This window comes from Lissotriton helveticus, chromosome 8 (assembly GCF_964261635.1).
Source record: "Lissotriton helveticus chromosome 8, aLisHel1.1, whole genome shotgun sequence".
NCBI classification, from domain to species: Eukaryota; Metazoa; Chordata; class Amphibia; order Caudata; family Salamandridae; genus Lissotriton; species Lissotriton helveticus.
This window is the reverse complement of record NC_136069.1, coordinates 820,076,678-820,098,928: the sequence shown is the minus strand read 5'-3', so window position 1 is coordinate 820,098,928 and position 22,251 is coordinate 820,076,678. Positions and strand designations below refer to the sequence as shown.

Below are 22,251 nucleotides of genomic sequence, written 5' to 3'. Positions count from 1 at the left end.
AATGGAGATCATGCTGGGGTCTTTTTCATGCTTGGTCTGTGAATTCACAGGAAATTCAGTGTCAACTTACCCTTTCTCAAACGATAGCACTATCATTTGTAAGTGTCCCCTTTTATTTTGTCTCAGCATTGGACACGTCTTACAGGAAGTCAGCAGTTATTTATATATTTCTGCATTGGCTAGAGCCTAAAGAGAAAGAATAAAAAGCTGTTCATAACAACATAAGAAACACATTTTGCTATTTCTCTCCAATACTTATTCCCTTTGTGCAAATCGGAATGCCAAGGTGAATAGCTGGGCCACAGATTCTGGCTAATTATCTATCTCTTGAATGCAAGAAGCAATACAAACTGCCTAATGCAGGACTAAAGCATTCCTTGCATAGCCTCTAACATCATAACATAACTGAGCTGCTGGTAACAAGCTAAGCAATGCCTTCCCAAAATGAGAAGTACATGTGCTTATGTGCTTATCCGCTCAATCAGGCTCGATCAGGCGAGATATAGAAAAGGTGGAAAGGGTCCAAATGGCTGTCCCTTCCTTTTTAGGGTGGGTCCTGCTGACTATCATAGGATTCCTCTTAAGAGTGGCCAGGGTCAGAGGAAAAACTTTCAATGCTTCTTAGTGTTCTCTCCAGAAGCAGGCATTTTCTGTGCCTTTAATTTCAGGCTTTTCCCAGCAGTCTCTGTTCTGCCTATGTAAATTAACAAAAGCAGTGCTTATTCCTCACTTGCTCTAATGTCCTTCCTGTCCACAAAGCTCTGCCTAAGTATGCTTTTTTTCTTTTTCAGGGAAATTCTAAATGGTTTCTCTGTCCACTCTGTGGCAGTAGAATGCTGATTATGATGCCATGTTTTGTGGAATCACCAAGGTACAACTACAGAGGAATATATGAGTCTGAAGGACATGGAACTCTTAGCTAACACATCACAATATGTGATGCTTGCCAACCAAGCACTACATTCTGGTGCGCTGATGATCAGAACATTCTGCTCCTAAAGGAAAGAAAATACCGCTTGATTGAAAATAAAGTCTCTGTTTATATTAACTCTCTCTCTCTCCCTATATCTATCTATCTATCTATCTATCTATCTATCTATCTATCTATCTATCTATCTATCTATCTATCTATCTATCTATCTATCTATCTATCTATCTATCTATCTATCTATCTATCTATCTATCTATCTATCTATCTATCTATCTATCTATCTATCTATCTATCTATCTATCTATCTATCTATCTATCTATCTATCTATCTATCTTTATATATGGATACATGCATACACCTACTCATAGATATGCCATGCATTTCTTTGGATTTGTTTCAACCTCTTGCCATTTATTTGAGAATCCCTACTTTTCAAGTGACTGCAAATGAAGTCATCTCTGGCACGTTTTGGCTGATGCAAGGTAACCAAAACACAAGACAACTTTTAATAAAAATCATTGGTTTCTTTGTTAACGTGCACTGTCAAACATGGGACTTTCACACGTCAGGTAAATATGATAACCAATACACAACAGAAGCAGATGCAGATTGCTTATCAATGTCGTGATAGAACAGTTGTGATTTGAGTAGTAGAAGCGCCCCTGAATTGATACTTATTATATACAGCCTGTAAGATAGTCAAAAATGCATGCTAGGAGAGGAGATGCAAATATAAATGTATTAGAACAATACATAAAGAGGAGTGATATGCTTTTATTCATGCAAGGCTAGAAAAAATCCCCATACTGTCGAAAGCATTCATACACCACCAAATGGAAATAAACAATTCTGACATTAAACGAAAAGGTGACGATGCATTTGTATCATCACCTTGAGAAGGATCATCTAGGAATTGAGCCCAAGCCTCAGCACTTAAAACCAGAAACACTCCACTAAAATAGGAGGCCTGTTGGTGCCAACAATTCTCAAAGTTAATGCTTTTTCTGGTTGAGCATTGAACCGAATGCAGGGCTCTTTTGAAAGTGAGGTCTGTGAATCAACAGATACATCCACATGCCAATTATGTTATTGTTTTTAAGAGAATTCACTTTCTTGGAACGAGACTGCATGAACCCATCTTCAGGGCCTGGACAATTTCATGCAAAACGGCATCTCTCAATATTGCAGCCAAGACAATATAACTAGTGTTTCTGCCCGGTTTCGAACCGGGGACCTTTCGCATGTGAGGCGAACGTGATAACCACTACACTACAGAAACAGATACCTACAGGTGATTCTTCTGTGATGAAACTGCTCAAAACAGACTATTCCAAGGGCATCTGGTTTTAGATTTCTTTCATGCAACCTGCCCGACAGCCCTATCTGAACGCTTGTATATGCCTTGCAAGTTCAGCATTTTTGCAAAATGCTTAAAGAGAAATGTTTCCTATTTGCTCAGGCAGGGCAAGGTTAAAAGCATGAGACTCTAGCAAATAATCATCCACTACTGCAAAGAGAAAATTGATATTGGCTTTGAAATGCATACTTCAAAAGAGCACCAATGAAAGGGCTCGTCCGGGATTTGAACCCGGGACCTCTCGCACCCAAAGCGAGAATCATACCCCTAGACCAACGAGCCGTTGAAAGACCCTCACCTCTGAAAAGGTAATACCAGCTCTAAGCCCGCAATGAAGCTCATGCTGGGGTCTTTTTCATGCTTGGTCTGTGAATTCACAGGAAATTCAGTGTCAACTTACCCTTTCTCAAACGATAGCACTATCATTTGTAAGTGTCCCCTTTTATTTTTTCTCAGCATTGGACAAGTCTTACAGGAAGTCAGCAGTTATTTATATATTTCTGCATTGGCTAGAGCCTAAAGAGAAAGAATAAAAAGCTGTTCATAACAACATAAGAAACACATTTTGCCTTTTCTCTCAAATACTTATTCCCTTTGTGCAAATCGGAATGCCAAGGTGAATAGCTGGGCCACAGATTCTGGCTAATTATCTATCTCTTGAATGCAAGAAGCAATAAAAACTGCCTAATGCAGGACTAAAGCATTCCTTGCATAGCCTCTAACATCATAACATAACTGAGCTGCTGGTAACAAGCTAAGCAATGCCTTCCCAAAATGAGAAGTACATGTGCTTATGTGCTTATCCGCTCAATCAGCGCTCAATCAGGCGAGATATAGAAAAGGTGGAAAGGGTCCAAATGGCTGTCCCTTCCTTTTTAGGGTGGGTCCTGCTGACTATCATAGGATTCCTCTTAAGAGTGGCCAGGGTCAGAGGAAAAACTTTCAATGCTTCTTAGTGTTCTCTCCAGAAGCAGGCATTTTCTGTGCCTTTAATTTCAGGCTTTTCCCAGCAGTCTCTGTTCTGCCTATGTAAATTAACAAAAGCAGTGCTTATTCCTCACTTGCTCTAATGTCCTTCCTGTCCACAAAGCTCTGCCTAAGTATGCTTTTTTTCTTTTTCAGGGAAATTCTAAATGGTTTCTCTGTCCACTCTGTGGCAGTAGAATGCTGATTATGATGCCATGTTTTGTGGAATCACCAAGGTACAACTACAGAGGAATATATGAGTCTGAAGGACATGGAACTCTTAGCTAACACATCACAATATGTGATGCTTGCCAACCAAGCACTACATTCTGGTGCGCTGATGATCAGAACATTCTGCTCCTAAAGGAAAGAAAATACCGCTTGATTGAAAATAAAGTCTCTGTTTATATTAACGCTCTCTCTCTCCCTATATCTATCTATCTATCTATCTATCTATCTATCTATCTATCTATCATCTATCTATCTATCTATCTATCTATCTATCTATCTATCTATCTATCTATCTATCTATCTATCTATCTATCTTTATATATGGATACATGCATACACCTACTCATAGATATGCCATGCATTTCTTTGGATTTGTTTCAACCTCTTGCCATTTATTTGAGAATCCCTACTTTTCAAGTGACTGCAAATGAAGTCATCTCTGGCACGTTTTGGCTGATGCAAGGTAACCAAAACACAAGACAACTTTTAATAAAAATCATTGGTTTCTTTGTTAACGTGCACTGTCAAACATGGGACTTTCACACGTCAGGTAAATATGGTAACCAATACACAACAGAAGCAGATGCAGATTGCTTATCAATGTCGTGATAGAACAGTTGTGATTTGAGTAGTAGAAGCGCCCCTGAATTGATACTTATTATATACAGCCTGTAAGATAGTCAAAAATGCATGCTAGGAGAGGAGATGCAAATATAAATGTATTAGAAAAATACATAAAGAGGAGTGATATGCTTTTATTCATGCAAGGCTAGAAAAAATCCCCATACTGTCGAAAGCATTCATACACCACCAAATGGAAATAAACAATTCTGACATTAAACGAAAAGGTGACAATGCATTTGTATCATCACCTTGAGAAGGATCATCTAGGAATTGAGCCCAAGCCTCAGCACTTAAAACCAGAAACACTCCACTAAAATAGGAGGCCTGTTGGTGCCAACAATTCTCAAAGTTAATGCTTTTTCTGGTTGAGCATTGAACCGAATGCAGGGCTCTTTTGAAAGTGAGGTCTGTGAATCAACAGATACATCCACATGCCAATTATGTTATTGTTTTTAAGAGAATTCACTTTCTTGGAACGAGACTGCATGAACCCATCTTCAGGGCCTGGACAATTTCATGCAAAACGGCAACTCTCAACATTGCAGCCAAGACAATATAACTAGTGTTTCTGCCCGGTTTCGAACCGGGGACCTTTCGCATGTGAGGCGAACGTGATAACCACTACACTACAGAAACAGATACCTACAGGTGATTCTTCTGTGATGAAACTGCTCAAAACAGACTATTCCAAGGGCATCTGGTTTTAGATTTCTTTCATGCAACCTGCCCGACAGCCCTATCTGAACGCTTGTATATGCCTTGCAAGTTCAGCATTTTTGCAAAATGCTTAAAGAGAAATGTTTCCTATTTGCTCAGGCAGGGCAAGGTTAAAAGCATGAGACTCTAGCAAATAATCATCCACTACTGCAAAGAGAAAATTGATATTGGCTTTGAAATGCATACTTCAAAAGAGCACCAATGAAATGGCTCGTCCGGGATTTGAACCCGGGACCTCTCGCACCCAAAGCGAGAATCATACCCCTAGACCAACGAGCCGTTGAAAGACCCTCACCTCTGAAAAGGTAATACCAGCTCTAAGCCCGCAATGAAGATCAGGCTGGGGTCTTTTTCATGCTTGGTCTGTGAATTCACAGGAAATTCAGTGTCAACTTACCCTTTCTCAAACGATAGCACTATCATTTGTAAGTGTCCCCTTTTATTTTTTCTCAGCATTGGACAAGTCTTACAGGAAGTCAGCAGTTATTTATATATTTCTGCATTGGCTAGAGCCTAAAGAGAAAGAATAAAAAGCTGTTCATAACAACATAAGAAACACATTTTGCCTTTTCTCTCAAATACTTATTCCCTTTGTGCAAATCGGAATGCCAAGGTGAATAGCTGGGCCACAGATTCTGGCTAATTATCTATCTCTTGAATGCAAGAAGCAATAAAAACTGCCTAATGCAGGACTAAAGCATTTCTTGCATAGCCTCTAACATCATAACATAACTGAGCTGCTGGTAACAAGCTAAGCAATGCCTTCCCAAAATGAGAAGTACATGTGCTTATGTGCTTATCCGCTCAATCAGGCTCGATCAGGCGAGATATAGGAAAGGTGGAAAGGGTCCAAATGGCTGTCCCTTCCTTTTTAGGGTGGGTCCTGCTGACTATCATAGGATTCCTCTTAAGAGTGGCCAGGGTCAGAGGAAAAACTTTCAATGCTTCTTAGTGTTCCCTCCAGAAGCAGGCATTTTCTGTGCCTTTAATTTCAGGCTTTTCCCAGCAGTCTCTGTTCTGCCTATGTAAATTAACAAAAGCAGTGCTTATTCCTCACTTGCTCTAATGTCCTTCCTGTCCACAAAGCTCTGCCTAAGTATGCTTTTTTTCTTTTTCAGGGAAATTCTAAATGGTTTCTCTGTCCACTCTGTGGCAGTAGAATGCTGATTATGATGCCATGTTTTGTGGAATCACCAAGGTACAACTACAGAGGAATATATGAGTCTGAAGGACATGGAACTCTTAGCTAACACATCACAATATGTGATGCTTGCCAACCAAGCACTACATTCTGGTGCGCTGATGATCAGAACATTCTGCTCCTAAAGGAAAGAAAATACCGCTTGATTGAAAATAAAGTCTCTGTTTATATTAACGCTCTCTCTCTCCCTATATCTATCTATCTATCTATCTATCTATCTATCTATCTATCTATCTATCTATCTATCTATCTATCTATCTATCTATCTATCTATCTATCTATCTATCTATCTATCTATCTATCTATCTATCTATCTATCTATCTATCTATCTATCTATCTATCTATCTATCTATCTTTATATATGGATACATGCATACACCTACTCATAGATATGCCATGCATTTCTTTGGATTTGTTTCAACCTCTTGCCATTTATTTGAGAATCCCTACTTTTCAAGTGACTGCAAATGAAGTCATCTCTGGCACGTTTTGGCTGATGCAAGGTAACCAAAACACAAGACAACTTTTAATAAAAATCATTGGTTTCTTTGTTAACGTGCACTGTCAAACATGGGACTTTCACACGTCAGGTAAATATGATAACCAATACACAACAGAAGCAGATGCAGATTGCTTATCAATGTCGTGATAGAACAGTTGTGATTTGAGTGGTAGAAGCGCCCCTGAATTGATACTTATTATATACAGCCTGTAAGATAGTCAAAAATGCATGCTAGGAGAGGAGATGCAAATATAAATGTATTAGAAAAATACATAAAGAGGAGTGATATGCTTTTATTCATGCAAGGCTAGAAAAAATCCCCATACTGTCGAAAGCATTCATACACCACCAAATGGAAATAAACAATTCTGACATTAAACGAAAAGGTGACGATGCATTTGTATCATCACCTTGAGAAGGATCATCTAGGAATTGAGCCCAAGCCTCAGCACTTAAAACCAGAAACACTCCACTAAAATAGGAGGCCTGTTGGTGCCAACAATTCTCAAAGTTAATGCTTTTTCTGGTTGAGCATTGAACCGAATGCAGGGCTCTTTTGAAAGTGAGGTCTGTGAATCAACAGATACATCTACATGCCAATTATGTTATTGTTTTTAAGAGAATTCACTTTCTTGGAACGAGACTGCATGAACCCATCTTCAGGGCCTGGACAATTTCATGCAAAACGGCAACTCTCAACATTGCAGCCAAGACAATATAACTAGTGTTTCTGCCCGGTTTCGAACCGGGGACCTTTCGCATGTGAGGCGAACGTGATAACCACTACACTACAGAAACAGATACCTACAGGTGATTCTTCTGTGATGAAACTGCTCAAAACAGACTATTCCAAGGGCATCTGGTTTTAGATTTCTTTCATGCAACCTGCCCGACAGCCCTATCTGAACGCTTGTATATGCCTTGCAAGTTCAGCATTTTTGCAAAATGCTTAAAGAGAAATGTTTCCTATTTGCTCAGGCCGGGCAAGGTTAAAAGCATGAGACTCTAGCAAATAATCATCCACTACTGCAAAGAGATAATTGATATTGGCTTTGAAATGCATACTTCAAAAGAGCACCAATGAAAGGGCTCGTCCGGGATTTGAACCCGGGACCTCTCGCACCCAAAGCGAGAATCATACCCCTAGACCAACGAGCCGTTGAAAGACCCTCACCTCTGAAAAGGTAATACCAGCTCTAAGCCCGCAATGAAGATCATGCTGGGGTCTTTTTCATGCTTGGTCTGTGAATTCACAGGAAATTCAGTGTCAACTTACCCTTTCTCAAACGATAGCACTATCATTTGTTAGTGTCCCCTTTTATTTTTTCTCAGCATTGGACAAGTCTTACAGGAAGTCAACAGTTATTTATATATTTCTGCATTGGCTAGAGCCTAAAGAGAAAGAATAAAAAGCTGTTCATAACAACATAAGAAACACATTTTGCCTTTTCTCTCAAATACTTATTCCCTTTGTGCAAATCGGAATGCCAAGGTGAATAGCTGGGCCACAGATTCTGGCTAATTATCTATCTCTTGAATGCAAGAAGCAATAAAAACGGCCTAATGCAGGACTAAAGCATTCCTTGCATAGCCTCTAACATCATAACATAACTGAGCTGCTGGTAACAAGCTAAGCAATGCCTTCCCAAAATGAGAAGTACATGTGCTTATGTGCTTATCCGCTCAATCAGCGCTCAATCAGGCGAGATATAGAAAAGGTGGAAAGGGTCCAAATGGCTGTCCCTTCCTTTTTAGGGTGGGTCCTGCTGACTATCATAGGATTCCTCTTAAGAGTGGCCAGGGTCAGAGGAAAAACTTTCAATGCTTCTTAGTGTTCTCTCAAGAAGCAGGCATTTTCTGTGCCTTTAATTTCAGGCTTTTCCCAGCAGTCTCTGTTCTGCCTATGTAAATTAACAAAAGCAGTGCTTATTCCTCACTTGCTCTAATGTCCTTCCTGTCCACAAAGCTCTGCCTAAGTATGCTTTTTTTCTTTTTCAGGGAAATTCTAAATGGTTTCTCTGTCCACTCTGTGGCAGTAGAATGCTGATTATGATGCCATGTTTTGTGGAATCACCAAGGTACAACTACAGAGGAATATATGAGTCTGAAGGACATGGAACTCTTAGCTAACACATCACAATATGTGATGCTTGCCAACCAAGCACTACATTCTGGTGCGCTGATGATCAGAACATTCTGCTCCTAAAGGAAAGAAAATACCGCTTGATTGAAAATAAAGTCTCTGTTTATATTAACGCTCTCTCTCTCCCTCTATCTATCTATCTATCTATCTATCTATCTATCTATCTATCTATCTATCTATCTATCTATCTATCTATCTATCTATCTATCTATCTATCTATCTATCTATCTATCTATCTATCTATCTATCTATCTTTATATATGGATACATGCATACACCTACTCATAGATATGCCATGCATTTCTTTGGATTTGTTTCAACCTCTTGCCATTTATTTGAGAATCCCTACTTTTCAAGTGACTGCAAATGAAGTCATCTCTGGCACGTTTTGGCTGATGCAAGGTAACCAAAACACAAGACAACTTTTAATAAAAATCATTGGTTTCTTTGTTAACGTGCACTGTCAAACATGGGACTTTCACACGTCAGGTAAATATGATAACCAATACACAACAGAAGCAGATGCAGATTGCTTATCAATGTCGTGATAGAACAGTTGTGATTTGAGTAGTAGAAGCGCCCCTGAATTGATACTTATTATATACAGCCTGTAAGATAGTCAAAAATGCATGCTAGGAGAGGAGATGCAAATATAAATGTATTAGAAAAATACATAAAGAGGAGTGATATGCTTTTATTCATGCAAGCCTAGAAAAAATCCCCATACTGTCGAAAGCATTCATACACCACCAAATGGAAATAAACAATTCTGACATTAAACGAAAAGGTGACGATGCATTTGTATCATCACCTTGAGAAGGATCATCTAGGAATTGAGCCCAAGCCTCAGCACTTAAAACCAGAAACACTCCACTAAAATAGGAGGCCTGTTGGTGCCAACAATTCTCAAAGTTAATGCTTTTTCTGGTTGAGCATTGAACCGAATGCAGGGCTCTTTTGAAAGTGAGGTCTGTGAATCAACAGATACATCCACATGCCAATTATGTTATTGTTTTTAAGAGAATTCACTTTCTTGGAACGAGACTGCATGAACCCATCTTCAGGGCCGGGACAATTTCATGCAAAACGGCAACTCTCAACATTGCAGCCAAGACAATATAACTAGTGTTTCTGCCCGGTTTCGAACCGGGGACCTTTCGCATGTGAGGCGAACGTGATAACCACTACACTACAGAAACAGATACCTACAGGTGATTCTTCTGTGATGAAACTGCTCAAAACAGACTATTCCAAGGGCATCTGGTTTTAGATTTCTTTCATGCAACCTGCCCGACAGCCCTATCTGAACGCTTGTATATGCCTTGCAAGTTCAGCATTTTTGCAAAATGCTTAAAGAGAAATGTTTCCTATTTGCTCAGGCAGGGCAAGGTTAAAAGCATGAGACTCTAGCAAATAATCATCCACTACTGCAAAGAGAAAATTGATATTGGCTTTGAAATGCATACTTCAAAAGAGCACCAATGAAAGGGCTCGTCCGGGATTTGAACCCGGGACCTCTCTCACCCAAAGCGAGAATCATACCCCTAGACCAACGAGCCGTTGAAAGACCCTCACCTCTGAAAAGGTAATACCAGCTCTAAGCCCGCAATGAAGATCATGCTGGGGTCTTTTTCATGCTTGGTCTGTGAATTCACAGGAAATTCAGTGTCAACTTACCCTTTCTCAAACGATAGCACTATCATTTGTAAGTGTCCCCTTTTATTTTTTCTCAGCATTGGACAAGTCTTACAGGAAGTCAGCAGTTATTTATATATTTCTGCATTGGCTAGAGCCTAAAGAGAAAGAATAAAAAGCTGTTCATAACAACATAAGAAACACATTTTGCCTTTTCTCTCAAATACTTATTCCCTTTGTGCAAATCGGAATGCCAAGGTGAATAGCTGGGCCACAGATTCTGGCTAATTATCTATCTCTTGAATGCAAGAAGCAATAAAAACTGCCTAATGCAGGACTAAAGCATTCCTTGCATAGCCTCTAACATCATAACATAACTGAGCTGCTGGTAACAAGCTAAGCAATGCCTTCCCAAAATGAGAAGTACATGTGCTTATGTGCTTATCCGCTCAATCAGGCTCGATCAGGCGAGATATAGGAAAGGTGGAAAGGGTCCAAATGGCTGTCCCTTCCTTTTTAGGGTGGGTCCTGCTGACTATCATAGGATTCCTCTTAAGAGTGGCCAGGGTCAGAGGAAAAACTTTCAATGCTTCTTAGTGTTCTCTCCAGAAGCAGGCATTTTCTGTGCCTTTAATTTCAGGCTTTTCCCAGCAGTCTCTGTTCTGCCTATGTAAATTAACAAAAGCAGTGCTTATTCCTCACTTGCTCTAATGTCCTTCCTGTCCACAAAGCTCTGCCTAAGTATGCTTTTTTTCTTTTTCAGGGAAATTCAAAATGGTTTCTCTGTCCACTCTGTGGCAGTAGAATGCTGATTATGATGCCATGTTTTGTGGAATCACCAAGGTACAACTACAGAGGAATATATGAGTCTGAAGGACATGGAACTCTTAGCTAACACATCACAATTTGTGATGCTTGCCAACCAAGCACTACATTCTGGTGCGCTGATGATCAGAACATTCTGCTCCTAAAGGAAAGAAAATACCGCTTGATTGAAAATAAAGTCTCTGTTTATATTAACGCTCTCTCTCTCCCTATATCTATCTATCTATCTATCTATCTATCTATCTATCTATCTATCTATCTATCTATCTATCTATCTATCTATCTATCTATCTATCTATCTATCTTTATATATGGATACATGCATACACCTACTCATAGATATGCCATGCATTTCTTTGGATTTGTTTCAACCTCTTGCCATTTATTTGAGAATCCCTACTTTTCAAGTGACTGCAAATGAAGTCATCTCTGGCACGTTTTGGCTGATGCAAGGTAACCAAAACACAAGACAACTTTTAATAAAAATCATTGGTTTCTTTGTTAACGTGCACTGTCAAACATGGGACTTTCACACGTCAGGTAAATATGATAACCAATACACAACAGAAGCAGATGCAGATTGCTTATCAATGTCGTGATAGAACAGTTGTGATTTGAGTAGTAGAAGCGCCCCTGAATTGATACTTATTATATACAGCCTGTAAGATAGTCAAAAATGCATGCTAGGAGAGGAGATGCAAATATAAATGTATTAGAAAAATACATAAAGAGGAGTGATATGCTTTTATTCATGCAAGGCTAGAAAAAATCCCCATACTGTCGAAAGCATTCATACACCACCAAATGGAAATAAACAATTCTGACATTAAACGAAAAGGTGACGATGCATTTGTATCATCACCTTGAGAAGGATCATCTAGGAATTGAGCCCAAGCCTCAGCACTTAAAACCAAAAACACTCCACTAAAATAGGAGGCCTGTTGGTGCCAACAATTCTCAAAGTTAATGCTTTTTCTGGTTGAGCATTGAACCGAATGCAGGGCTCTTTTGAAAGTGAGGTCTGTGAATCAACAGATACATCCACATGCCAATTATGTTATTGTTTTTAAGAGAATTCACTTTCTTGGAACGAGACTGCATGAACCCATCTTCAGGGCCTGGACAATTTCATGCAAAACAGCAACTCTCAACATTGCAGCCAAGACAATATAACTAGTGTTTCTGCCCGGTTTCGAACCGGGGACCTTTCGCATGTGAGGCGAACGTGATAACCACTACACTACAGAAACAGATACCTACAGGTGATTCTTCTAGAATGAAACTGCTCAAAACAGACTATTCCAAGGGCATCTGGTTTTAGATTTCTTTCATGCAACCTGCCCGACAGCCCTATCTGAACGCTTGTATATGCCTTGCAAGTTCAGCATTTTTGCAAAATGCTTAAAGAGAAATGTTTCCTATTTGCTCAGGCAGGGCAAGGTTAAAAGCATGAGACTCTAGCAAATAATCATCCACTACTGCAAAGAGAAAATTGATATTGGCTTTGAAATGCATACTTCAAAAGAGCACCAATGAAAGGGCTCGTCCGGGATTTGAACCCGCGACCTCTCGCACCCAAAGCGAGAATCATACCCCTAGACCAACGAGCCGTTGAAAGACCCTCACCTCTGAAAAGGTAATACCAGCTCTAAGCCCGCAATGAAGATCATGCTGGGGTCTTTTTCATGCTTGGTCTGTGAATTCACAGGAAATTCAGTGTCAACTTACCCTTTCTCAAACGATAGCACTATCATTTGTAAGTGTCCCCTTTTATTTTTTCTCAGCATTGGACAAGTCTTACAGGAAGTCAGCAGTTATTTATATATTTCTGCATTGGCTAGAGCCTAAAGAGAAAGAATAAAAAGCTGTTCATAACAACATAAGAAACACATTTTGCCTTTTCTCTCAAATACTTATTCCCTTTGTGCAAATCGGAATGCCAAGGTGAATAGCTGGGCCACAGATTCTGGCTAATTATATATCTCTTGAATGCAAGAAGCAATAAAAACTGCCTAATGCAGGACTAAAGCATTCCTTGCATAGCCTCTAACATCATAACATAACTGAGCTGCTGGTAACAAGCTAAGCAATGCCTTCCCAAAATGAGAAGTACATGTGCTTCTGTGCTTATCCGCTCAATCAGCGCTCAATCAGGCTTGATCAGGCGAGATATAGGAAAGGTGGAAAGGGTCCAAATGGCTGTCCCTTCCTTTTTAGGGTGGGTCCTGCTGACTATCATAGGATTCCTCTTAAGAGTGGCCAGGGTCAGAGGAAAAACTTTCAATGCTTCTTAGTGTTCTCTCCAGAAGCAGGCATTTTCTGTGCCTTTAATTTCAGGCTTTTCCCAGCAGTCTCTGTTCTGCCTATGTAAATTAACAAAAGCAGTGCTTATTCCTCACTTGCTCTAATGTCCTTCCTGTCCACAAAGCTCTGCCTAAGTATGCTTTTTTTCTTTTTCAGGGAAATTCTAAATGGTTTCTCTGTCCACTCTGTGGCAGTAGAATGCTGATTATGATGCCATGTTTTGTGGAATCACCAAGGTACAACTACAGAGGAATATATGAGTCTGAAGGACATGGAACTCTTAGCTAACACATCACAATATGTGATGCTTGCCAACCAAGCACTACATTCTGGTGCGCTGATGATCAGAACATTCTGCTCCTAAAGGAAAGAAAATACCGCTTGATTGAAAATAAAGTCTCTGTTTATATTAACGCTCTCTCTCTCCCTATATCTATCTATCTATCTATCTATCTATCTATCTATCTATCTATCTATCTATCTATCTATCTATCTATCTATCTATCTATCTATCTATCTATCTATCTATCTATCTATCTATCTATCTATCTATCTATCTATCTATCTTTATATATGGATACATGCATACACCTACTCATAGATATGCCATGCATTTCTTTGGATTTGTTTCAACCTCTTGCCATTTATTTGAGAATCCCTACTTTTCAAGTGACTGCAAATGAAGTCATCTCTGGCACGTTTTGGCTGATGCAAGGTAACCAAAACACAAGACAACTTTTAATAAAAATCATTGGTTTCTTTGTTAACGTGCACTGTCAAACATGGGACTTTCACACGTCAGGTAAATATGATAACCAATACACAACAGAAGCAGATGCAGATTGCTTATCAATGTCGTGATAGAACAGTTGTGATTTGAGTAGTAGAAGCGCCCCTGAATTGATACTTATTATATACAGCCTGTAAGATAGTCAAAAATGCATGCTAGGAGAGGAGATGCAAATATAAATGTATTAGAAAAATACATAAAGAGGAGTGATATGCTTTTATTCATGCAAGGCTAGAAAAAATCCCCATACTGTCGAAAGCATTCATACACCACCAAATGGAAATAAACAATTCTGACATTAAACGAAAAGGTGACGATGCATTTGTATCATCACCTTGAGAAGGATCATCTAGGAATTGAGCCCAGGCCTCAGCACTTAAAACCAGAAACACTCCACTAAAATAAGAGGCCTATTGGTGCCAACAATTCTCAAAGTTAATGCTTTTTCTGGTTGAGCATTGAACCGAATGCAGGGCTCTTTTGAAAGTGAGGTCTGTGAATCAACAGATACATCCACATGCCAATTATGTTATTGTTTTTAAGAGAATTCACTTTCTTGGAACGAGACTGCATGAACCCATCTTCAGGTCCTGGACAATTTCACGCAAAACGGCAACTCTCAACATTGCAGCCAAGACAATATAACTAGTGTTTCTGCCCGGTTTCGAACCGGGGACCTTTCGCATGTGAGGCGAACGTGATAACCACTACACTACAGAAACAGATACCTACAGGTGATTCTTCTGTGATGAAACTGCTCAAAACAGACTATTCCAAGGGCATCTGGTTTTAGATTTCTTTCATGCAACCTGCCCGACAGCCCTATCTGAACGCTTGTATATGCCTTGCAAGTTCAGCATTTTTGCAAAATGCTTAAAGAGAAATGTTTCCTATTTGCTCAGGCAGGGCAAGGTTAAAAGCATGAGACTCTAGCAAATAATCATCCACTACTGCAAAGAGAAAATTGATATTGGCTTTGAAATGCATACTTCAAAAGAGCACCAATGAAAGGGCTCGTCCGGGATTTGAACCCGGGACCTCTCGCACCCAAAGCGAGAATCATACCCCTAGACCAACGAGCCGTTGAAAGACCCTCACCTCTGAAAAGGTAATACCAGCTCTAAGCCCGCAATGAAGATCATGCTGGGGTCTTTTTCATGCTTGGTCTGTGAATTCACAGGAAATTCAGTGTCAACTTACCCTTTCTCAAACGATAGCACTATCATTTGTAAGTGTCCCCTTTTATTTTTTCTCAGCATTGGACAAGTCTTACAGGAAGTCAGCAGTTATTTATATATTTCTGCATTGGCTAGAGCCTAAAGAGAAAGAATAAAAAGCTGTTCATAACAACATAAGAAACACATTTTGCCTTTTCTCTCAAATACTTATTCCCTTTGTGCAAATCGGAATGCCAAGGTGAATAGCTGGGCCACAGATTCTGGCTAATTATCTATCTCTTGAATGCAAGAAGCAATAAAAACTGCCTAATGCAGGACTAAAGCATTCCTTGCATAGCCTCTAACATCATAACATAACTGAGCTGCTGGTAACAAGCTAAGCAATGCCTTCCCAAAATGAGAAGTACATGTGCTTATGTGCTTATGTGCTTATCCGCTCAATCAGCGCTCAATCAGGCTTGATCAGGCGAGATATAGGAAAGGTGGAAAGGGTCCAAATGGCTGTCCCTTCCTTTTTGGGTGGGTCCTGCTGACTATCATAGGATTCCTCTTAAGAGTGGCCAGGGTCAGAGGAAAAACTTTCAATGCTTCTTAGTGTTCTCTCCAGAAGCAGGCATTTTCTGTGCCTTTAATTTCAGGCTTTTCCCAGCAGTCTCTGTTCTGCCTATGTAAATTAACAAAAGCAGTGCTTATTCCTCACTTGCTCTAATGTCCTTCCTGTCCACAAAGCTCTGCCTAAGTATGCTTTTTTTCTTTTTCAGGGAAATTCTAAATGGTTTCTCTGTCCACTCTGTGGCAGTAGAATGCTGATTATGATGCCATGTTTTGTGGAATCACCAAGGTACAACTACAGAGGAATATATGAGTCTGAAGGACATGGAACTCTTAGCTAACACATCACAATATGTGATGCTTGCCAACCAAGCACTACATTCTGGTGCGCTGATGATCAGAACATTCTGCTCCTAAAGGAAAGAAAATACCGCTTGATTGAAAATAAAGTCTCTGTTTATATTAACGCTCTCTCTCTCCCTATATCTATCTATCTATCTATCTATCTATCTATCTATCTATCTATCTATCTATCTATCTATCTATCTATCTATCTATCTATCTATCTATCATCTATCTATCTATCTATCTATCTATCTATCTATCTATCTATCTATCTATCTTTATATATGGATACATGCATACACCTACTCATAGATATGCCATGCATTTCTTTGGATTTGTTTCAACCTCTTGCCATTTATTTGAGAATCCCTACTTTTCAAGTGACTGCAAATGAAGTCATCTCTGGCACGTTTTGGCTGATGCAAGGTAACCAAAACACAAGACAACTTTTAATAAAAATTCATTGGTTTCTTTGTTAACGTGCACTGTCAAACATGGGACTTTCACACGTCAGGTAAATATGATAACCAATACACAACAGAAGCAGATGCAGATTGCTTATCAATGTCGTGATAGAACAGTTGTGATTTGAGTAGTAGAAGCGCCCCTGAATTGATACTTATTATATACAGCCTGTAAGATAGTCAAAAATGCATGCTAGGAGAGGAGATGCAAATATAAATGTATTAGAAAAATACATAAAGAGGAGTGATATGCTTTTATTCATGCAAGGCTAGAAAAAATCCCCATATTGTCGAAAGCATTCATACACCACCAAATGGAAATAAACAATTCTGACATTAAACGAAAAGGTGACGATGCATTTGTATCATCACCTTGAGAAGGATCATCTAGGAATTGAGCCCAAGCCTCAGCACTTAAAACCAGAAACACTCCACTAAAATAGGAGGCCTGTTGGTGCCAACAATTCTCAAAGTTAATGCTTTTTCTGGTTGAGCATTGAACCGAATGCAGGGCTCTTTTGAAAGTGAGGTCTGTGAATCAACAGATACATCCACATGCCAATTATGTTATTGTTTTTAAAAGAATTCACTTTCTTGGAACGAGACTGCATGAACCCATCTTCAGGGCCTGGACAATTTCATGCAAAACGGCAACTCTCAACATTGCAGCCAAGACAATATAACTAGTGTTTCTGCCCGGTTTCGAACCGGGGACCTTTCGCATGTGAGGCGAACGTGATAACCACTACACTACAGAAACATATACCTACAGGTGATTCTTCTGTGATGAAACTGCTCAAAACAGACTATTCCAAGGGCATCTGGTTTTAGATTTCTTTCATGCAACCTGCCCGACAGCCCTATCTGAACGCTTGTATATGCCTTGCAAGTTCAGCATTTTTGCAAAATGCTTAAAGAGAAATGTTTCCTATTTGCTCAGGCAGGGCAAGGTTAAAAGCATGAGACTCTAGCAAATAATCATCCACTACTGCAAAGAGAAAATTGATATTGGCTTTGAAATGCATACTTCAAAAGAGCACCAATGAAAGGGCTCGTCCGGGATTTGAACCCGGGACCTCTCGCACCCAAAGCGAGAATCATACCCCTAGACCAACGAGCCGTTGAAAGACCCTCACCTCTGAAAAGGTAATACCAGCTCTAAGCCCGCAATGAAGATCATGCTGGGGTCTTTTTCATGCTTGGTCTGTGAATTCACAGGAAATTCAGTGTCAACTTACCCTTTCTCAAACGATAGCACTATCATTTGTAAGTGTCCCCTTTTATTTTTTCTCAGCATTGGACAAGTCTTACAGGAAGTCAGCAGTTATTTATATATTTCTGCATTGGCTAGAGCCTAAAGAGAAAGAATAAAAAGCTGTTCATAACAACATAAGAAACACATTTTGCCTTTTCTCTCAAATACTTATTCCCTTTGTGCAAATCGGAATGCCAAGGTGAATAGCTGGGCCACAGATTCTGGCTAATTATCTATCTCTTGAATGCAAGAAGCAATAAAAACTGCCTAATGCAGGACTAAATCATTCCTTGCATAGCCTCTAACATCATAACATAACTGAGCTGCTGGTAACAAGCTAAGCAATGCCTTCCCAAAATGAGAAGTACATGTGCTTATGTGCTTATCCGCTCAATCAGCGCTCAATCAGGCTCGATCAAGGAAAGGTGGAAAGGGTCCAAATGGCTGTCCCTTCCTTTTTAGGGTGGGTCCTGCTGACTATCATAGGATTCCTCATAAGAGTGGCCAGGGTCAGAGGAAAAACTTTCAATGCTTCTTAGTGTTCTCTCCAGAAGCAGGCATTTTCTGTGCCTTTAATTTCAGGCTTTTCCCAGCAGTCTCTGTTCTGCCTATGTAAATTAACAAAAGCAGTGCTTATTCCTCACTTGCTCTAATGTCCTTCCTGTCCACAAAGCTCTGCCTAAGTATGCTTTTTTTCTTTTTCAGGGAAATTCTAAATGGTTTCTCTGTCCACTCTGTGGCAGTAGAATGCTGATTATGATGCCATGTTTTGTGGAATCACCAAGGTACAACTACAGAGGAATATATGAGTCTGAAGGACATGGAACTCTTAGCTAACACATCACAATATGTGATGCTTGCCAACCAAGCACTACATTCTGGTGCGCTGATGATCAGAACATTCTGCTCCTAAAGGAAAGAAAATACCGCTTGATTGAAAATAAAGTCTCTGTTTATATTAACGCTCTCTCTCTCCCTATATCTATCTATCTATCTATCTATCTATCTATCTATCTATCTATCTATCTATCTATCTATCTATCTATCTATCTATCTATCTATCTTTATATATGGATACATGCATACACCTACTCATAGATATGCCATGCATTTCTTTGGATTTGTTTCAACCTCTTGCCATTTATTTGAGAATCCCTACTTTTCAAGTGACTGCAAATGAAGTCATCTCTGGCACGTTTTGGCTGATGCAAGGTAACCAAAACACAAGACAACTTTTAATAAAAATCATTGGTTTCTTTGTTAACGTGCACTGTCAAACATGGGACTTTCACACGTCAGGTAAATATGATAACCAATACACAACAGAAGCAGATGCAGACTGCTTATCAATGTCGTGATAGAACAGTTGTGATTTGAGTAGTAGAAGCGCCCCTGAATTGATACTTATTATATACAGCCTGTAAGATAGTCAAAAATGCATGCTAGGAGAGGAGATGCAAATATAAATGTATTAGAAAAATACATAAAGAGGAGTGATATGCTTTTATTCATGCAAGGCTAGAAAAAATCCCCATACTGTCGAAAGCATTCATACACCACCAAATGGAAATAAACAATTCTGACATTAAACGAAAAGGTGACGATGCATTTGTATCATCACCTTGAGAAGGATCATCTAGGAATTGAGCCCAAGCCTCAGCACTTAAAACCAGAAACACTCCACTAAAATAGGAGGCCTGTTGGTGCCAACAATTCTCAAAGTTAATGCTTGTTCTGGTTCAGCATTGAACCGAATGCAGGGCTCTTTTGAAAGTGAGGTCTGTGAATCAACAGATACATCCACATGCCAATTATGTTATTGTTTTTAAGAGAATTCACTTTCTTGGAACGAGACTGCATGAACCCATCTTCAGGGCCTGGACAATTTCATGCAAAACGGCAACTCTCAACATTGCAGCCAAGACAATATAACTAGTGTTTCTGCCCGGTTTCGAACCGGGGACCGTTCGCATGTGAGGCGAACGTGATAACCACTACACTACAGAAACAGATACCTACAGGTGATTCTTCTGTGATGAAACTGCTCAAAACAGACTATTCCAAGGGCATCTGGTTTTAGATTTCTTTCATGCAACCTGCCCGACAGCCCTATCTGAACGCTTGTATATGCCTTGCAAGTTCAGCATTTTTGCAAAATGCTTAAAGAGAAATGTTTCCTATTTGCTCAGGCAGGGCAAGGTTAAAAGCATGAGACTCTAGCAAATAATCATCCACTACTGCAAAGAGAAAATTGATATTGGCTTTGAAATGCATACTTCAAAAGAGCACCAATGAAAGGGCTCGTCCGGGATTTGAACCCAGGACCTCTCGCACCCAAAGCGAGAATCATACCCCTAGACCAACGAGCCGTTGAAAGACCCTCACCTCTGAAAAGGTAATACCAGCTCTAAGCCCGCAATGAAGATCATGCTGGGGTCTTTTTCATGCTTGGTCTGTGAATTCACAGGAAATTCAGTGTCAACTTACCCTTTCTCAAACGATAGCACTATCATTTGTAAGTGTCCCCTTTTATTTTTTCTCAGCATTGGACAAGTCTTACAGGAAGTCAGCAGTTATTTATATATTTCTGCATTGGCTAGAGCCTAAAGAGAAAGAATAAAAAGCTGTTCATAACAACATAAGAAACACATTTTGCCTTTTCTCTCAAATACTTATTCCCTTTGTGCAAATCGGAATGCCAAGGTGAATAGCTGGGCCACAGATTCTGGCTAACTATCTATCTCTTGAATGCAAGAAGCAATAAATACTGCCTAATGCAGGACTAAAGCATTCCTTGCATAGCCTCTAACATCATACCATAACTGAGCTGCTGGTAACAAGCTAAGCAATGCCTTCCCAAAATGAGAAGTACATGTGCTTATGTGCTTATCCGCTCAATCAGCGCTCAATCAGGCTTGATCAGGCGAGATATAGGAAAGGTGGAAAGGGTCCAAATGGCTGTCCCTTCCTTTTTAGGGTGGGTCCTGCTGACTATCATAGGATTCCTCTTAAGAGTGGCCAGGGTCAGAGGAAAAACCTTCAATGCTTCTTAGTGTTCTCTCCAGAAGCAGGCATTTTCTGTGCCTTTAATTTCAGGCTTTTCCCAGCAGTCTCTGTTCTGCCTATGTAAATTAACAAAAGCAGTGCTTATTCCTCACTTGCTCTAATGTCCTTCCTGTCCACAAAGCTCTGCCTAAGTATGCTTTTTTTCTTTTTCAGGGAAATTCTAAATGGTTTCTCTGTCCACTCTGTGGCAGTAGAATGCTGATTATGATGCCATGTTTTGTGGAATCACCAAGGTACAACTACAGAGGAATATATGAGTCTGAAGGACATGGAACTCTTAGCTAACACATCACAATATGTGATGCTTGCCAACCAAGCACTACATTCTGGTGCGCTGATGATCAGAACATTCTGCTCCTAAAGGAAAGAAAATACCGCTTGATTGAAAATAAAGTCTCTGTTTATATTAACGCTCTCTCTCTCCCTATATCTATCTATCTATCTATCTATCTATCTATCTATCTATCTATCTATCTATCTATCTATCTATCTATCTATCTATCTATCTATCTATCTATCTATCTTTATATATGGATACATGCATACACCTACTCATAGATATGCCATGTATTTCTTTGGATTTGTTTCAACCTCTTGCCATTTATTTGAGAATCCCTACTTTTCAAGTGACTGCAAATGAAGTCATCTCTGGCACGTTTTGGCTGATGCAAGGTAACCAAAACACAAGACAACTTTTAATAAAAATCATTGGTTTCTTTGTTAACGTGCACTGTCAAACATGGGACTTTCACACGTCAGGTAAATATGATAACCAATACACAACAGAAGCAGATGCAGATTGCTTATCAATGTCGTGATAGAACAGTTGTGATTTGAGTAGTAGAAGCGCCCCTGAATTGATACTTATTATATACAGCCTGTAAGATAGTCAAAAATGCATGCTAGGAGAGGAGATGCAAATATAAATGTATTAGAAAAATACATAAAGAGGAGTGATATGCTTTTATTCATGCAAGGCTAGAAAAAATCCCCATACTGTCGAAAGCATTCATACACCACCAAATGGAAATAAACAATTCTGACATTAAACGAAAAGGTGACGATGCATTTGTATCATCACCTTGAGAAGGATCATCTAGGAATTGAGCCCAAGCCTCAGCACTTAAAACCAGAAACACTCCACTAAAATAGGAGGCCTGTTG

The 22,251-nt window shown here is 39.6% G+C and overlaps 16 non-coding genes across 16 annotated transcripts; all 16 read right to left on the bottom strand.

Annotated features, from left to right (window-relative positions):
- Positions 1-2,138: 2,138 nt before the first annotated feature.
- Positions 2,139-2,211, bottom strand: TRNAV-CAC (transfer RNA valine (anticodon CAC)). Its single transcript has one exon. It is a non-coding gene; the product is annotated as a tRNA-Val (tRNA).
- Positions 2,212-2,499: 288 nt separating this feature from the next.
- On the bottom strand, positions 2,500-2,571 carry TRNAP-UGG (transfer RNA proline (anticodon UGG)). Its single transcript has one exon. It is a non-coding gene; the product is annotated as a tRNA-Pro (tRNA).
- Positions 2,572-4,673: 2,102 nt separating this feature from the next.
- TRNAV-CAC (transfer RNA valine (anticodon CAC)) lies at positions 4,674-4,746 on the bottom strand. The gene has a single exon. It is a non-coding gene; the product is annotated as a tRNA-Val (tRNA).
- Positions 4,747-5,034: 288 nt separating this feature from the next.
- On the bottom strand, positions 5,035-5,106 carry TRNAP-UGG (transfer RNA proline (anticodon UGG)). Its single transcript has one exon. It is a non-coding gene; the product is annotated as a tRNA-Pro (tRNA).
- A 2,150-nt stretch (positions 5,107-7,256) lies between these two features.
- Positions 7,257-7,329, bottom strand: TRNAV-CAC (transfer RNA valine (anticodon CAC)). Its single transcript has one exon. It is a non-coding gene; the product is annotated as a tRNA-Val (tRNA).
- Positions 7,330-7,617: 288 nt separating this feature from the next.
- TRNAP-UGG (transfer RNA proline (anticodon UGG)) lies at positions 7,618-7,689 on the bottom strand. The gene has a single exon. It is a non-coding gene; the product is annotated as a tRNA-Pro (tRNA).
- A 2,111-nt stretch (positions 7,690-9,800) lies between these two features.
- On the bottom strand, positions 9,801-9,873 carry TRNAV-CAC (transfer RNA valine (anticodon CAC)). Its single transcript has one exon. It is a non-coding gene; the product is annotated as a tRNA-Val (tRNA).
- A 288-nt stretch (positions 9,874-10,161) lies between these two features.
- On the bottom strand, positions 10,162-10,233 carry TRNAP-UGG (transfer RNA proline (anticodon UGG)). Its single transcript has one exon. It is a non-coding gene; the product is annotated as a tRNA-Pro (tRNA).
- Positions 10,234-12,311: 2,078 nt separating this feature from the next.
- Positions 12,312-12,384, bottom strand: TRNAV-CAC (transfer RNA valine (anticodon CAC)). Its single transcript has one exon. It is a non-coding gene; the product is annotated as a tRNA-Val (tRNA).
- Positions 12,385-12,672: 288 nt separating this feature from the next.
- TRNAP-UGG (transfer RNA proline (anticodon UGG)) lies at positions 12,673-12,744 on the bottom strand. The gene has a single exon. It is a non-coding gene; the product is annotated as a tRNA-Pro (tRNA).
- Positions 12,745-14,877: 2,133 nt separating this feature from the next.
- On the bottom strand, positions 14,878-14,950 carry TRNAV-CAC (transfer RNA valine (anticodon CAC)). Its single transcript has one exon. It is a non-coding gene; the product is annotated as a tRNA-Val (tRNA).
- Positions 14,951-15,238: 288 nt separating this feature from the next.
- Positions 15,239-15,310, bottom strand: TRNAP-UGG (transfer RNA proline (anticodon UGG)). Its single transcript has one exon. It is a non-coding gene; the product is annotated as a tRNA-Pro (tRNA).
- Positions 15,311-17,454: 2,144 nt separating this feature from the next.
- TRNAV-CAC (transfer RNA valine (anticodon CAC)) lies at positions 17,455-17,527 on the bottom strand. Its single transcript has one exon. It is a non-coding gene; the product is annotated as a tRNA-Val (tRNA).
- Positions 17,528-17,815: 288 nt separating this feature from the next.
- On the bottom strand, positions 17,816-17,887 carry TRNAP-UGG (transfer RNA proline (anticodon UGG)). Its single transcript has one exon. It is a non-coding gene; the product is annotated as a tRNA-Pro (tRNA).
- A 2,071-nt stretch (positions 17,888-19,958) lies between these two features.
- On the bottom strand, positions 19,959-20,031 carry TRNAV-CAC (transfer RNA valine (anticodon CAC)). The gene has a single exon. It is a non-coding gene; the product is annotated as a tRNA-Val (tRNA).
- Positions 20,032-20,319: 288 nt separating this feature from the next.
- Positions 20,320-20,391, bottom strand: TRNAP-UGG (transfer RNA proline (anticodon UGG)). Its single transcript has one exon. It is a non-coding gene; the product is annotated as a tRNA-Pro (tRNA).
- Positions 20,392-22,251: the final 1,860 nt, after the last annotated feature.